A 16516-nucleotide genomic window follows, 5' to 3' on the forward strand; every position below is an offset into this window, starting at 1 on the left:
TGCTTCTGTCAATGCCAGATATAATGAAATCTTCAAGATCAATTTCATGATTACTTAAAGGTTTTTCATTACACTTTTCTTGTAGCTTCTGACATAAGAACCTGAGCTGGTCTTCATATGTTTTACACATGAAGTCAAAGCCCCTAAGTCCTTGTTCAGAAGCTTTCAGATCCAATAGAGTTGATTTTTGCTGTTGTACCAAATCAGCATATTTTTCTTTTAAATCCTTCAACTCATTGGTTCTTACTTCAAAATGTGTAAGAAGTTCTTTAAGTGACTCAACAAGTTCATCTCTGGGAATTTTGGAATATACCTCATTTTCATCTTCTGAGTCTGAATCTGATCCAGCTTCTGAAGTTGCTGTTGCTACTAACCCAACAGCTACCTTTGCATCTTCATCAGCTTCCTCTTTATCAGATCCAGATTCACTACCCAAATCATCCCAGGTTGCCATTAAACTCTGCTTAATCTGCTTCTTGAATTTGCTTGGTTTGAATGTAGACCTCTTTGATTTGTCCTTTGACTTTTCTCTTTGAAGATCAGGGCATTCAGCAATGAAGTGTCCAGGCTTCTTACAGTTGAAGCATCCCTTCTGATCTTCTTTCCTTGAGCTTCTGGAGTTACCCCTTTTGGCGAGAAACTTTCTGTTCTTCTTGGCCAGATATTGAAGTCTGTTTGAGAGCATGGCCATTTCAGCAGCATCTGGTTCAGAATCTGAACTTGACTGTTCTTCCTCTTCAGATTCAACCACTCTGAGGGCTTTTGATGACTTGCCTTTGGATGGAAGAGCTATTGATTTACTCTTCTTAGTAGACTCATGTTCATTAAGACTTAACTCATGAACTTTGAGAGAACTAACAAGATCTTCGACACTTAAAGTGTTTAAATCTTTAGCTTCCTCAATGGTAGTCACCTTCGGTCTCTATCTGGCAGGTAAGCTTCTGAGAATCTTGCTTACATGATCAGAAGCAACATAGCTCTTCTTTAGAATCTGTAGCCCAGAAACTAAGGTTTGAAACCTTGAGTACATCTCCTCAATAGTTTCATCATCCTTCATCTTGAATAGCTCATACTGATGTACAAGAAGAAGAGCCTTTGCTTCTTTGACCTTCTTGCTCCCTTCATAATTTGAACAGAGAGAAGCAAACATAGCTTTAGCAGTGGATTTGTCACTCATCTTCATGTATTCTGCTTTGGGTATGGCAGTGACAAGAGCTCCTCTGATAATATGATGCTTCTTGTAGAGTTTCCTCAGTTCTGGAGTATGTTTCTTTCTATCCACAGCAGCTCCTTCTTCATCAAGGACTAAATCACCAACACCATCTTCCAGAATATCCCATAATTCTTCATCCAGGCTCATGATGTAACTGTAAAAGTTGGTCTTCCACCAAGAGAACTCTTCAGCATCTCCATTGAACTTTGGAACTTTTCCAACACTGGTTTTCTTACTATCACTATAATCATGTGAGACATGTTTATAGCTAGTATCACTAGAACCAGAACCAGGAGTAGTCATGTTTTTCTCAGATCTTTGACTGTTGCACGGTTAAGTGATACACAACAGACCAAGGCTCTAGATACCAATTGAAGGTGAGAAAAACACAAGAAGGGGGGTTGAATTGTGTTTTAGAAAAATTCTTCGTTTCTCCTAAAAACTGAACACACTGATCAGAAGCTAAGCGAGACAGCTTCTGAAGTGATAATCAGAATCTAAATGCAGCGGAATAAAACAGAGAGAGAAGAAGAACGACACAAAGCAATTATACTGGTTCCTTCCACAATCCGGAAGTAGTCCAGTCCCCCTTGCACTTCCAAGGAGATTTCACTATGAGTAATATCTGATTACAAATGCTCAAGCACACAAGCAAGAGACTTCCAATGCTCAAGCACACAAGCAAGAGACTTCCTTTGCTCAAGAACACAATCAAGAGACTTCCTGCTCAAGCACAATTGCAAGAGACTTCCTAACTAAACAAAATTACACAGAAAATTGTTTAAGGTTGAACACTTGATATACAATCAGAGGTGCTCACAATACAAATCAGATACAGACTCAATGGACTTAAGAATTTCTAAGATATGACTTTGAGACACAGAAATTCTAAGTGAATGCAGAACAATTTCAGCAGAGGTTTGGTACTTGTGAAAATCTAGTGAGTCTTTCGTTCAGCGTTCTTGCATTACCAATTCTCTAGGTCTTCACTCCTTTATATAGAGGTGTGAAAGAGACGTTGTGAAATTGCTAGCACACCAAAGAGTCGTTGTTGAAGCTTGATCTTTCACCAATGATCTTTTGCCTGATTTGGTTGTTGTCCTATGAAGAACCAATTTGAAATCCATTCCTTATCCAAAGGAACATCTATGCAGGCGAGACCGTATTCTGGAGCTGTTTTCTTGTCCTGTAGCGCGGACACAAAACAGAGTAGTGGAGAACGTGGTTGTACAATTCGTACAAAGTACAATGTCAACGCTTTCGTCCAAATTGCAAACACACACCTTCAAACACCTTTGAAATGACCGTTGCAAACTCCACTAATCCTTTGTTTGTGTTTTCGAATCCAATAGACAGCTTTTGCATTGATAATTCTTCAATTCTCGATTCTTTGCAAATCCAGTTGATATTCAGCTTCTGGTGAAATGGCTTCTGATGAGGCAGCTTCTGATGATGCGGCTTCTGATGATGCAGCTTCTGATGATGCAGCTTCTGATGAGATGACTTCTGCAGCTTCTGATGATGCAGCTTCTGATGATGTGGCTTCTGGACCTCTTGTCTTCAGGAGCACTATTCTTCAGGAGCAGCTTACTTCAGGAGCGCTATTTCTTCAGGAGCAGCTTGACTTCAGGAGCGTTTTTTCTTCAGGAGCAAGTTGCCTTCAGGAGCGTCCAAGCTTCAAACTTTTGTTGTTTCCATAGCTCTTTATTTGCTCATTCAGAACCAATGATGATGTAACTTTATAATTATGGTCCTGTACACTTGAACAAATGTTAGCTAGTCCAATTTACAATTTTTAATACCTTGTTATCATCAAAACTCTTTAAGGTTCATTGTTAAACACATTTTGTTCCAACAAATTCGATACACCAAAACTTCTATTCTTGTGCCTACATCTCACCCAATTTCATGACAACCATTAACCAACCACAACAAATATTTATTTACCAAATCTTCATTTTGTAACAAGTCACAGAACTAGTTGTCTACATTTTTCAATCTAGTCAACAAACTATTCTATTAGACTAATTTATAGTATAGATCATGTATGTGGCAAAGTTTCTACCTAGAAAGAGAAGAATCTGAATTTATGATCCATGATTCTAAATCTTACCAAGTGAACCTGAACAACCAGCACCCAAAGGAGATCCAAGATCAGTAAACAATTCTACAACCTCCACTAAACTCTTGTTTCTTGAAACAGCACCAATCATAGCAGATCAAGTAAACAAATTCCTCACATGCATTTCATCAAACACTTTACATGCATTCTCGAAACACCCATATTTTGTATAAATTTTCACCAACTTAGTCTATATATCAGAAACATATAACAAACTGAAACAATTATACCTGAAATTGATGATGGAGAAAGATATAATAAGACTTAAATTCATCAGAAATTGTTACAATTTTCCAATTTTGCTCTAAATAGCATCACAGGGGTAAAATATTACTTTCAAAAACTAGGTACAAAAACAGAGAAGATGAAGAACCTACAGATTTAAAACTATGCAGAAGTTGATGAAAGAATTGAGAACTGTCAAAATCAAATGAACACTCTAGATGAAAAAAGCATCCTTATGATCCCTAATTCACGTAATTGAAATTGAAACCTAATCAATCGTGAATGATGAATGAATTGAAACCTAATTAAAATTGAAACCTAATTAATCATGAATGTATTGAAACCTAATTGAAATTGAAACCTAATGGATCGTGAATCATGAATCAACAGAAAGCTGATTGAACCTGAATTATCAACGAATTGAACATGGCAAAGGCAAACACGGATCGAAGGTGACAATCGGTGACGGCAATGCAAGATGACGACGAACACCGATCGAAGGTGAGAGATGGAGATTCCATGGATCGGAGATGAGTGGAAGAGACTCTGAATTATTTGAACGTTTGCGTCTTCGTTCGTTCGAAGTTCGAACACGTTTGAACTTAAATTTAAAATTAGAGGGTACATAATCAATATCTAAAAAAAATTAAGAAATTCACAATGTTACTATTTTTAAAATTTAAGAAAAAAAATAAAAAAACGCAGCTAAATCCGCAGGAAATTACATACAAAAATCCGCAGGGAAATCTGCAGGAATACCAGCGGAATTTCCTAAGGATTCATGACAGAAAACGAAAAAGGAAAAGAAAAACACTTTCGCAGGAAAAACCGCAGCAAATCTATCTGTTACCTGCGGATTTTCATGCGGTGTTGGGAACCGCAGGAAACATGTCCAGAGCAATAAGCACCGCAGGAAATTCCTCAGGAAGTCCTGCGGATTATTTTCCTTAGGAAAATCCGCAGGTAAAGCGAGAATTTCTAGTAGTGGAAGAGGAAGCGGAAATCGATTTGGAGGTTTTGAGCAGCAATCGATTTTGTGTGATTTGGGTTCAACAATAGATTTGGGGGTTTTGAGTAGCAATCGATTTGGGATTTATGAATCAGAAAGTGATTTGGGGGTTTGTGATTGGATCCATTGAGAGTGGATTCTGTGCGATTTGTGTTCAATATGGGTTTATCCTTACCTCCATTGAATAAGATTTTGTGCGTTGGGTTTTACAATTTGGGATTATTGATTTTGAGAGAGTTCTGAGTGAGAAGTTAGGATTTTGTGTTACGTTCCAGTGTGATTTGGGTTTTTTTTTTTTGAATTTTTGTTGTGGGAATTAAAGAAAATGGTGAAAATTTTAGCGGGCTTCCTTAGAGCCAAATGAATATTTCGTGGAAACTTGTGCCGCTTTTTCTCTCTTAACCTATAGCAACCCCTGTTTGAAATTTCAGTTGCTATATTTTATCTACAGCAACGCTTTTTACTGCGGTTACTAAAGGCTACCGTTGCTATATGGCAAATTTCTTGTAGTGTTTCTTGCAACCTAAACATCTTGATCCATAACCATGAAGAAACCATAAATGATCCATCCTTGACCTTACCAAGAATCAAACCCTAACTATTTCTTCCAAAATAAATTCCAACTTCCCTTCCAATCCATTGTTGTTTCTTGCTTGGTTTACCAACTCCATGAAGCATGCTCAGCAATCTATAGCCATAGCTTCTTAACAAAACCAAACACTAGATTTTGAATCTTTTCTTGAGAGGAGAAGTAGAGAAAGATCAAACAAAATCCAAGTCTTCTTAAGCTCAAAAGATCATGAGGGAACTTAAATTAGAAGCTTGCCATCAAAGGAAGAAGCTTTGGAAAGGATTGGTAGAGAAAAGAGAGGAAGAGGGCGTGTGAGATGAGAGGGAAGGAGAAGAAAATCTTTGCCACATCTAGAGAGAGAAAGAATGAGTGAAAATGAGATATTTTTGGGGCCAATCCAAATAAATATCTCCTTTGGTGCGCAATTACCAAATTGCCCTTGCCTTAAGCGTGTTCGACACAGCACTGGTACTTTATCCGTATAAAACTGACATAGCGTAAAAATATTCTCCGTACTTACTTTCCTTAAATTTAATCCTCTGGCACGATTGACTGGTAATATTCCGATACTGACAGGCGGGATATTACAATAACCCTCCTCTTCACTCACACATTTTTTTTTCTTCCACAAAGTTTGTATAAAATAGTGTCTATCCTTTTCTATTTGTTCCTGTTCTTGTTAAAATATGTGTTGTAGTAGACCTTTCATTTCCTTTAGTTTTTGTTTCATTTCATTTAATTTGTTTTTGGTTTTATTTATTACATGATTATTGTTAAGCCCTATTGAAAATGTTTTATTTGGCCCGAAATTATTCTGAAAAATAATTTTTTTGCTCGGATGGCATCAGAGTTTTTGTTCTTCCTTCCATTCTTTTATTATGTTATGTTTCTGGATGTTAACTATTTTTGTATCCATCTTCTTTTTTGTTTAATAGATTTCAAGACTTTTGTTAGGTATGCTTGTAATTTAAAGATATTCATGTAAAAACTGTGCATTGGCATATGTAAAACACTAGATCAGTCATTTTAGGACAGAGGAGTATTACATATTTTTCTTTTTAGGTTTTACAATTCAAAATTGCACAATTATCAATTATGTGATTTTGAGTTTTGCAAATTTTCTACCAATGTTTATAGAAAACTATGTGATCCTTTGTTCCTCGTTGTTTATACTATGCAGAATATTTAATAATCTATGTGCTCAAGTATGGTTATTTAGCTTCAGAAATCTAAAAACTTCAGTGCATTAATTATTATTGATGTAGAATTTGTATATGTTTTGCATTTGTAACTTGTGAGTACATGTTTTCATTTGTGTCATATTTTGATTTACATATAATGGAAATCATATTCTAAGTTGATTAATTGATTGATAGTATATTCTTGATTAATTCAATCCTCCTCAAATCTTTATAAGGAGACTGAAGAAAGCATCCTCGTAAGTTAATATAATTTATTCTTTTCAATTTTTTCTGCTACAAGATATGAATTGAACTACATTGCTGCATTTATAAAACTAATGATTAATGATAGGTATTATATTTTATCTTTTCATAATCTAGCATATGATTTTAAACCAAAATAATTGCTAAGATCAACATAATTTGAATATTGTAAAATTGAAAATGTTTGAATGAAGGAGTGGACACGGAACATGATATTAGATTAAGGTTTCATATATAGTTTCATGCTATGTAAAAAGAAAGTTGGAACCTCAAGTTGAATTGATGACACAAAGACGTCCATATCAGGTTTATGCCAAAAATTCATGTATAACTGTATATTTCATTCTTATTCAAGATAAATCAACCTCATTTCACATGGAACTGTAGTTGCACGGCGCTTTTTTGGATCAATCACATTTAATAACATTTTTTAATTTACTATCGGAAAGTATAAAACTTTCCCAACATACATTTAATAACATTTTTTAATTTACTATCGGAAAGTATAAAACTTTCCCAACATACAAAAGTAGACCATAACCATCAAATCAATTAAGGAACACAATCTTACCATACACTTCCAACACTATATTTTTTTTGTACGCTTTCCACCACCTCTCTCTCTCTCTCTCTACACCTAACAACAACATCGAAGACACCATTCTCTCTCCACACTCTTGCCGTTTCTCACAACCAATTATTTTATATTATATATTTAAAATTAATTTATGTCAGTGAATAAACAAGGGAAGAAGGAAATTTGGGACGGTGGGTTTGATGCTTTAATTTTGGTGGTTGTTGGTGAGTACGGATGGAGGAGAGAGAAATGTGTGGGAGATAGTGTGAAAAATGTTAGTGTTGAATGTCCATGACAAAATTATGTTCTTCATTTAATCTTAATAGTTAAAAGCAATTTTTCTAGGGAAATTCTATGGTACACCAAAAATTTTGAGTGTATTGGTACACCAAATCCTTAAATTAATAGTTAAATGAATTATTTTTTGAAGAAAAAAATTATTTTCCATCAACTGTAATTATAACAACTAAATCTTATTTACCAAAAACATCAGCGCAATAAAATTTAATTTTTCTGAATTTTTATTATTACTCATAATAGAGAATTATGATTATTTTGTACAATTAAATGTAAAAAAAAATAGTATGATTTCTATAAACAATGAAATTGTGTTTTTTCTTATGAAACAATATTTTCCAAAATATAAATATTAACAAATAACTTTTTATTTCATCCTTAAAAAAAACTCTTTATTTCATAAAAATGATAGTTAATTTATAGATTTTTGAAGCAAGAATACCGATTCACCTTAATTTATGAGTGGATTAGTGGGATCTTTAGTATTTAATACTGCATTTGGGTGGGATTAGTGGAAAATTAAGTTTAGGGATTAGGCAAAATTAGCTTCCAATCTTAACAGGATTTAGAATAAGTAAGTATACATATCAATAATCATAATTTGTAAGAAAAACCATTAGTTCTGGACACTGGAGATGGACTTAAAAAATCATTGAAAATTAATTGAAATTATGCATATTAAGTAGTAAAGGAGGAAAGAGATGGCAATTTATGGGCCTTTCCCGTAAAATATAAGGAACAAGAGTAAGAAATTCATTTATATGGTCAAGTGGTATTACACTATTTTAGTACAGTACAAGTTTTGTATATACACACTAGGGATGATCTAGCTTAGAGTGCCAAGAGCAAAAGGGACATGAATTACAGTAGGAATTGAAAAATTAGAGTATTAAAATTTAGGTGAAATTGATAAGTGTTTGTCGTAGTTTGTGATGAAGATTAGAAAACTTATAAAGGTCATCTGACCCTTAAAATAACAGTTGGATCAGGTGGTCCTTATACGTTTCTGGGTTTCCTTACACAAACTATGTCAATTACAAGTCTATTTCATCTAGTTTTAATTCTTGTAATTTTACAATTCCTAGCAGTAATACTATGTACTATTACCCGAAATTGTACCTTTGTCTTTTAGCACTATAGCCGAGGTAATCGTAGTGCAAATGTACAAAAACGTGGACTAAATTTTTATAATATCACTATAGTTGTAACAACCCATTTTTATCTAGAATTATTTTATTTATTAACGATATGTATTTATATGTGTTTATATGTGCTCAATGATCTTCGTGTGTACTCGATAGGCTCATTTAATATGGTCAACATTTAGTTGACTTTTAGCTTCACAGGAATCGAAGGCTCTCATTCCAAATTGAGGGTTTCGACGAGACACAAGCTTAGCGTGAAGAATTCAGAGTTCGACAAGACAAGGCCAAATGCGCGATGTTGTTGAAGTCAAGCAAAGGCAACTGAAGTGGGCATATTCAAAACCCAGCCAAAGACGGTTTGCTCAAGTGTGAACGTGGGGACAAGCAGTGGCGGAGCTAGAAAAAAAAGCTAGGGTGGGCCATTAAAATTAACCGTTGAAAAATTGTTTAAACCTCGCAAAATAGACCTATAATTGAATTATTTAAATTTTTCGGGTGGGCCACTACATCACTTTGCGGGAATTTGGATCAACCGAAACTTAAAACCGTCATAAAATTGTATAAAAGCTCGCAAAATAGACCTATAATTGAATTATTTAAATTTTTTGGGTGGGCCACTATATCACTATGCGGGAATTTGGATCAACCGAAACCTAAAACCGACACAAAATGGTATAAAATCTCGCAAAATAGACCTATAATCGTTGATTTTTTAATTTTTGGGGGTGGGCCGTGGCCCACCTCAGCCCATGAAGGGCTCCGCCACTGGGGACAAGCGGTTGTGCAAGATGGAGGAAGTGATGATCATGTGATTAGGCTTTTGCCACCTATTTTCTTTATGCATAAATAATAGTTTCCCAGTCAGAAAATAGGTCGCAAATCATTTATAAAAGTTCTACAACACTCAAACTATCAGCGCATAGGGAAACAAGTTATACAAAATGTATGTAAATTGATTTGTCGGACATTTTACTTTTATGCAATGCATTTTACCTTTCCTTTAAGTTTATGCGTTTAAACTTTTACCTTTATGCATGTCTTTTCAAGCCTGTCGAGAGACAGTGCCCTTTTTTAACCATAAAACCTGTCTTGCTCTCTAAGTAACCTGAGTGCATTTCGTGGCCTTTTTCAAATTGTTTTCCTCAACATGTCCTGGGATTTCTAGTTTGGTACTGCTTGTAATAATCAGACCTAGCCCGTAGTTTGCCGAAAACACCGGTAAACAAAAGGGTATTTTAGTCATTTTGGAGGCTATGGGTATTTTTGTCATTTGGCGAGTATGGGTAAATTAATAATCTTATTTAGAAGGTTATTTTTTGAGATTTTAGTGAGAATCATTTAGTTTTACTAAATTAACAAATTCAACAATACTTTTGAACATTCTTATTCCTAGAGATCACTAAGGTTCTCACTTGCTCATACCGAAAAAATTATGAAGTATTTAACATTATGGAAAGTTTCCACCAATTTACTTTACTTCAATACGGGTTGAAGTAATTCATAAAACTGAAATCACAACCTATTCACTTAACACATAAGAAGTTTCAAATTTTTACATGTTTTTAGCATAAATTTAATCCATGTGACAAAAGAAGAAATAGCAAAATAACATTTCTGTTTGTTAATGAATTAATTTCATTGTATTCAAGATAGCATGTTTTTCTGTTTCATTCTTTGGCTGCCAACACAAAAGTACAATATCCCAACCACACCCAACATACAGGTACGGTTTTTGTTTGCTGCTTCTCATTGCCCAAAATTTGGCATTACTCCTAACAACTCCCATTTACTATTTCTTCACAAGCTCACAACCACATATCCATCATTGACCCATTTTTTGTTTCACAAAGTTTGTAATAAAAATCTGTATAAACCAATTGCAAAAAATGTCAAACCAAAAACCCTCTCTCTCACTCACACATTTCTTTCCCACAAAGTTTGTATAAAATAATGTCTATCCTTTTTCTATTTGTTCTTGTTTTTGTTAAAAAATGTGTTCTAGAACCTTCATTTTTTTTAGTTTTGGTTTCATTTCATTTACTTTGTTTTTGTTTTTAGGAAAATGCTAACAACTGTCCTTGGATAGTTGTTAAGAAGTCTAAAATGAAAAATTTGTCTTGAAAATTGTGGATTCAAAACATTGAAAATTTAAAATGTAGATTTTCTTCATAATTTTTTTAAACTATTTCCTCCATTTCTAACTCATTAACAAGTTCTCTCGAAAAATATATTGAAAATTGTGCATTGTCATATATTTTAAAGAGTTTACCAGATCATGTATTTTAAGACAGAGGAGTACTAAATATTTGGCTTTTTAGGTTTTGTAATTCAAAATTGCACAATTATCAATTATGTGGTTTTAATTTTGGCAAAATTCCACCAATGTTTATAACAAAACTAGGTTTAATTACTATTTTGGTCCCTTAAGTTATTTGTTGGTTACATTTTGGTCTCATAAGTTATTAACGTTACAATTTGGTCCCTTAAGTTATTTGTTGGTTACATTTTGGTCCCTTAAGTTATTAACGTTACAATTTGGTCCCTTAACTTAATATTTGGTTTCATTTTGGTCCCTTAACTTATTTTTTGGTTTCGTTTTTGTACCTTAACTCTAATAACATAAAGGACCAGAGTGGTTGATGGAGGAAGAGTTAAGGTACCAAAACGAAACCAAAAAATAAGTTAAGGGACCAAATTGTAACGTTAATAACTTATGGGACCAAGATGTAACCAACAAATAACTTAAGGGACCAAATTGTAACGTTAATAACTTATGAGACCAAAATGTAACCAACAAATAACTTAAGGGACCAAATCACTAATTAAGCCAAAAAACTATGTGATCCTTTGTTCCTCGTTTTTTATACTACGCAGATTTTTTTTATAATTATATGCTCATGTATGGTTATTTAGCTTCAAGATCTAAAAATTTCAGTGCATTCTTATTGATGTAATATTTGTATAATTTTGCATTTGTAACTTTTTTTTTTTTTTTTGCAAAATAGTAGGTAGCTAAAGTGCTAGCCTACTAAAAATATATATATAAGATAAAAGAGATTACAAAATGGAGGGGACCAAACCAAAACTCCATTAAAAAGAGATGAACCTAAAGGAAGGCATCCCTATTTTGTTTTTTACATAAAACGAACTGATAAAACTAGGGATCTCTAACCATACTGTTAAAGCTTGCACAGATAGACCTGCGTTGGCTAGGGCGTCTGCTATCTCATTCCCTTCTCTGTAGATGTGGGTAACAATGCAATTCATTTGCCTGAGCTTGATTTTCATGTTATTCCACCTGTTTCTTAGACTCCAACGAATCTTATCATCTCTTTGAAAAGCCAAAACGACTAGAGATGAATCAGTTTCTATCCAGATGTTCCTCCAACCTCTTTGAGAAGCCATTTCTATAGCCCTTAAAGCTCCACTGATTTCAGCAAGATAAGAATTTGAATGACCTAGAGGCTCAGCAAAACAACATAAAAAATTGGCTTCATTATCTCTAAAAACTCCTCCGCAAGCTGAGTTTCCAAGATTGCCAATGGATGCTCCATCAATGTTACATTTAATCCAAGATGTAGCTGGGGGACTCCATATAACCTCTTTTATGATAGGTGCCCTAGGGTGATGTATTTCCACATTAAAAAATTTAATGACCGTGAAGTCTCTAATAGAGTTTGTTGAAGTTTTTCTGGTTGTGTTGCCTGATAATGATGAGTTTGCAATGATCATGGATATAGCAGACTTCCAGTTGACAGATTTATTATTGAATCTCACTTGATTCCTGGCGTACCAAATAGCATTAAACAAATTAATCAAAGCATATAGAACAACTACCTTGCATTGAGGAGACCAAGCAAGATCACATATCTTCCATATATCTTCAAGGCATGTGAAATTTAGTGTAAGATTTAGAGCGTTGGCTAGCCAAGACCATACTTTAATAGCATAAGGGCAGGTAAAAAAAATGTGAAAAGAGGTCTCAGGTTGATTATAACAAAGGCTACACATAGAGGGAATTTGACATCCTCTCATCATTAGGTTCTCATCTGTAGGAACTTTGTTGTTCATCACTCTCCAAACAAATAGAGACTTTGATGGAGGAATATCAATATTCCAAATAGTTTTGGCCCAATGGAGTTCTTGAGATTGATGATGTTTGAATTCATAGGCATCTCTTAGTTGAAGGTCACCATTCTGTATATGTTTCCAATGCAGGCTATCACTTTGAGCTTCTAAGGGGATAGTAACATGTTCAGCAAGTTGTCTTAGGTTAGGGAATTGAAGAATAAGCTGAGGAGGAAAGTACCATTCACCATTATGAATATACTCACTAACAGTTGAGGTTAGATGTTTAGAGATATGATCTGGAATATTGTAGATATCCACCAAAGCTTGACCACACCAGCAATCCTTCCAGAAATTGATTGTGCTTCCTGAGCCAATGAGCCATCTTGAGTTTTCAATGATCACATTATACTCCTCTTTGATGCTACTCCAGATTGAAGAGTAGATATGATGCCTGATGACTTTACCATTCTTTATCACTCTATCTTTAAGAAGTTTTGCCCAAGATTTCTCTGAATTCAACAAATTCCAACAAAGCCTCAAATTAGTTGCTGCATTTAAGCTCTGCAAAGATCTTAAGTTTAATCCTCCCTAATTAGATGGTCTGCAAATCTTCTTCCATCCAACAGTGACTAACTTCCTTTTTTCTCTATCACCACTCCATATGAAGTTTCTGACATTCCTTTCCACTTCTTTGATTAGGGACACAGGCCAGGAGTAAAGAGATATATTATAAATCATCATGCTTTGAATGACTGACCTTGCAAGTTGAACTCTCCCAGCCATGGAAAGGAGGGAAGCTTTCCATGCTGATAGCTTCATGTAGATTTTGTCTGCTACTGGTTGGAGATAACTTGTCTTTGGCTTGCCTTTAAAAATGGGGACACCCAAATAATTGAATGGGAAAGTACCAATAGTGAAGTTAAGAAGCTGAACAATGTTATTCATTCTTGCATTGGAGATTGAATTGGAATAAATTGTTGATTTAGAGCAATTAATAACCTGTCCTGAAATAGAGGCGTATGTTTGAAACAATTCTTTGAGGGCAATCAGACCAGACATCTTTCCTTTGCAAAAGATCATAAGATCATCTGCATAAAAGGAGTGTGATGGAACTGAACAGTGTCTTGTACCCTTGATGAGCTCAAGCTTACATTCCTCCACAAGTTTTGATATACTTCTGCTCAATACATCCTCAGCCAAGCAAAAAAGAAGGGGAGAGAGAGGGTCACCTTGTCTTACTCCCCTTGTGCAGTTGAAGTATCCTTGAGCTTTACCATTCACAGAAACAGATAAAAAAGCTGAATTTGTGTCAGTGTATACACATTTTCTTAGTTCTCGTTGATAAAATGATCTTTTAACTATTAAAAGTGCACATTTTCATCATAGAGTTTGCATCTATATATTAATATTTGTCTTGTTTGTTGGTTAGAGGTAAATGTTGTTAGAAATTGTATCATTTTTCTCTTAATTGTTCCCTCATTGTTCTTAGTTTACACGACACTTAGAGTATCGTCACTCATAATGCACACAATTGCTTAGTCTAGGGATGCCATATTTTATAACACACTTCTTAAATAACTGAATTGTTTTAGTGATGATTGAGTAGGAGAAGAGGTCATTAATTACATTTAAATGGAGATGGTAAATCCTGCTGACTAGAGTTATTGGATATAGAAAGAGGAGAGACATGAGATGAGTGCGTTTATGGCTAGGGAATTGAGGCTCATACAAAGGGAGGGATATTTTGAGGTTGAAGATTTATGGACAAAGAAAATGATGTGGAAATCTTAATTAATTGAATAAAATATCTTTCGAATGAAAGTAAACTTTATAGTTATTATAAGGTCTTAACAGAGGGAAAAAAGCAAAACCGAACTCTTAGAAAATTTAGCTTGTACCCAGTTTGCGAATTGAACAAGACAAAGGAAATTTCAAAACTAAGAGTTCAGGTGAGAAGACAAATGATTAGATGCACACTAGTAAGGAAGGCATGAACCTGAAACTTAACGAAGGGATGCTTGATGTCAGTTTCTACTATTTGTCTATGTTTTATCTCAACAAAACTATTATGATGATATGTGTGAGGACGTATAACTTGATGAGCAATACCATTTTGAGTAATAAACTTAGTGAAGACAAACTCACCACCCCAGTTAATTTTCATGGTTTTAATTTTGAATGGAAATTGGTTTTCACCTAAGTTTTTGAAATGTTTAAAGGCCGTGACCATAATATTTATGCTTTAATAGGTAATTCCGGATAAGTCTTGTATACATATCAATAAACATGACAAGCAAGGAAAACCATTAGTTTGGAAACTAGAGATGGACCCAAAATATCACTACAAATTAATTAAAGAGATGCATTTTAAGTAGAAAAGGAGGAAAGAGAGGGCAATTTATGGGCCTTTTCCATACAATATAATGAACAAGAGGAAAAAAAATTCATTTCTTTGGACAAGTGATATTACACTATTTTAGTACAAGTTTTTGTATATATGCACTAGAATGACCTAGCCTAGAGTTGCAAGAGCAAAAGGTACATGAATTATGAATTCCCGGTAGTACTATTAGCACTAGGAATTGAAAAATGATCATAGGTTCACCCAATTTTAATTTTTGTAATTTTACAATTACTGGAAATAATACTACGTACTATTACTGCAAATTTATATACTTTTTATTTTAACACTCTAGACAACGTCATCATAGTACAAATATACAAAAACGTGGACCAAAATTATACAATATCACTGAAGGAAATAAATAAATTTAGTACTTTTGTTCCTCGTATTGATTAGAAAATGATCATAGGTTTCCCCCTCTTTCGTCTTCTATTACTTACAATGCACCTCTAGAATTAATTTTCAGTCTTCTTTTATTATCCCCCATTTCCTTAACAAGTGCTTTTATTTACTACATCATATTTGTTTATCTGCATACAATATTTACCTAGATTAACCTATTAAAGCATGCTTTAGATGGTTTCATGACCTTTCAACAGTTCAAAACTTTAGTAGAAACCATTCTCCTACAAAATTAAAGCCATTGAAACTTGTTGTGGGTGGTGAATTTATGTTCGTCACACATTTTATCACTGAGATTGAACATTGGGTTATATGTCCTCATACCCATTACCACAATGGTCATGTTGAGAAGAAAAAAGGACATAATATAACTTATCTCACTTTACTAGCCTAACAAGGCAACAACCCTTCTTAAATTTTGGGATATGTATTCCTTACCAATGTGTATATACTCAATTTCCTTTCAACTTAAGCTCTTAATTTTGAAATTCCTTTTGTCAAGTTATACAATTTGCAATCAGATTACAAGTTTCTAAGAATATTTTGTTTTGTTTGTTTCTCTTTGTTTATTTAGACCTTATAATAAGCATAAATTTATTTTTCATTCTCAAGATTGTTTCTACTGTGGTTAATCCACATCTTCAAAGATGTTATATTCAATAAATTGTGTTTTCCATGTTCTTTTTTCACCATATAACATTAACCTCCAGTTATCCCTCCATTTCTCTCAGCCTCAATTTCATTACAACTAACGTAGTTATCTGAAGTCTCTTATCCTTTTGTTTCCATAGTTACTCTTCTCGCCAAGTTTCACCAGATTCTATCCATACATCTTCTCTTGCTCTATAATCACTAAACTCAAACTTTCCCTAATTAATTAGTCATACCACTTGATGCTGATACATTTTCATCATCTCTAGTCATTGACATTTCACTCGCATGTGAAACAATATTTGTATGATTCATTTTTAGAAAACAAAATGCAAAATAATACTATCCTTTAATTCTCATAAGCAGAATATTAATATCACCCAC

The sequence above is a fragment of the Medicago sativa genome, chromosome 3 (assembly GCF_051527215.1).
Source record: "Medicago sativa cultivar Bolivia chromosome 3, Bolivia_mono, whole genome shotgun sequence".
Classification (NCBI taxonomy): Eukaryota; Viridiplantae; Streptophyta; class Magnoliopsida; order Fabales; family Fabaceae; genus Medicago; species Medicago sativa.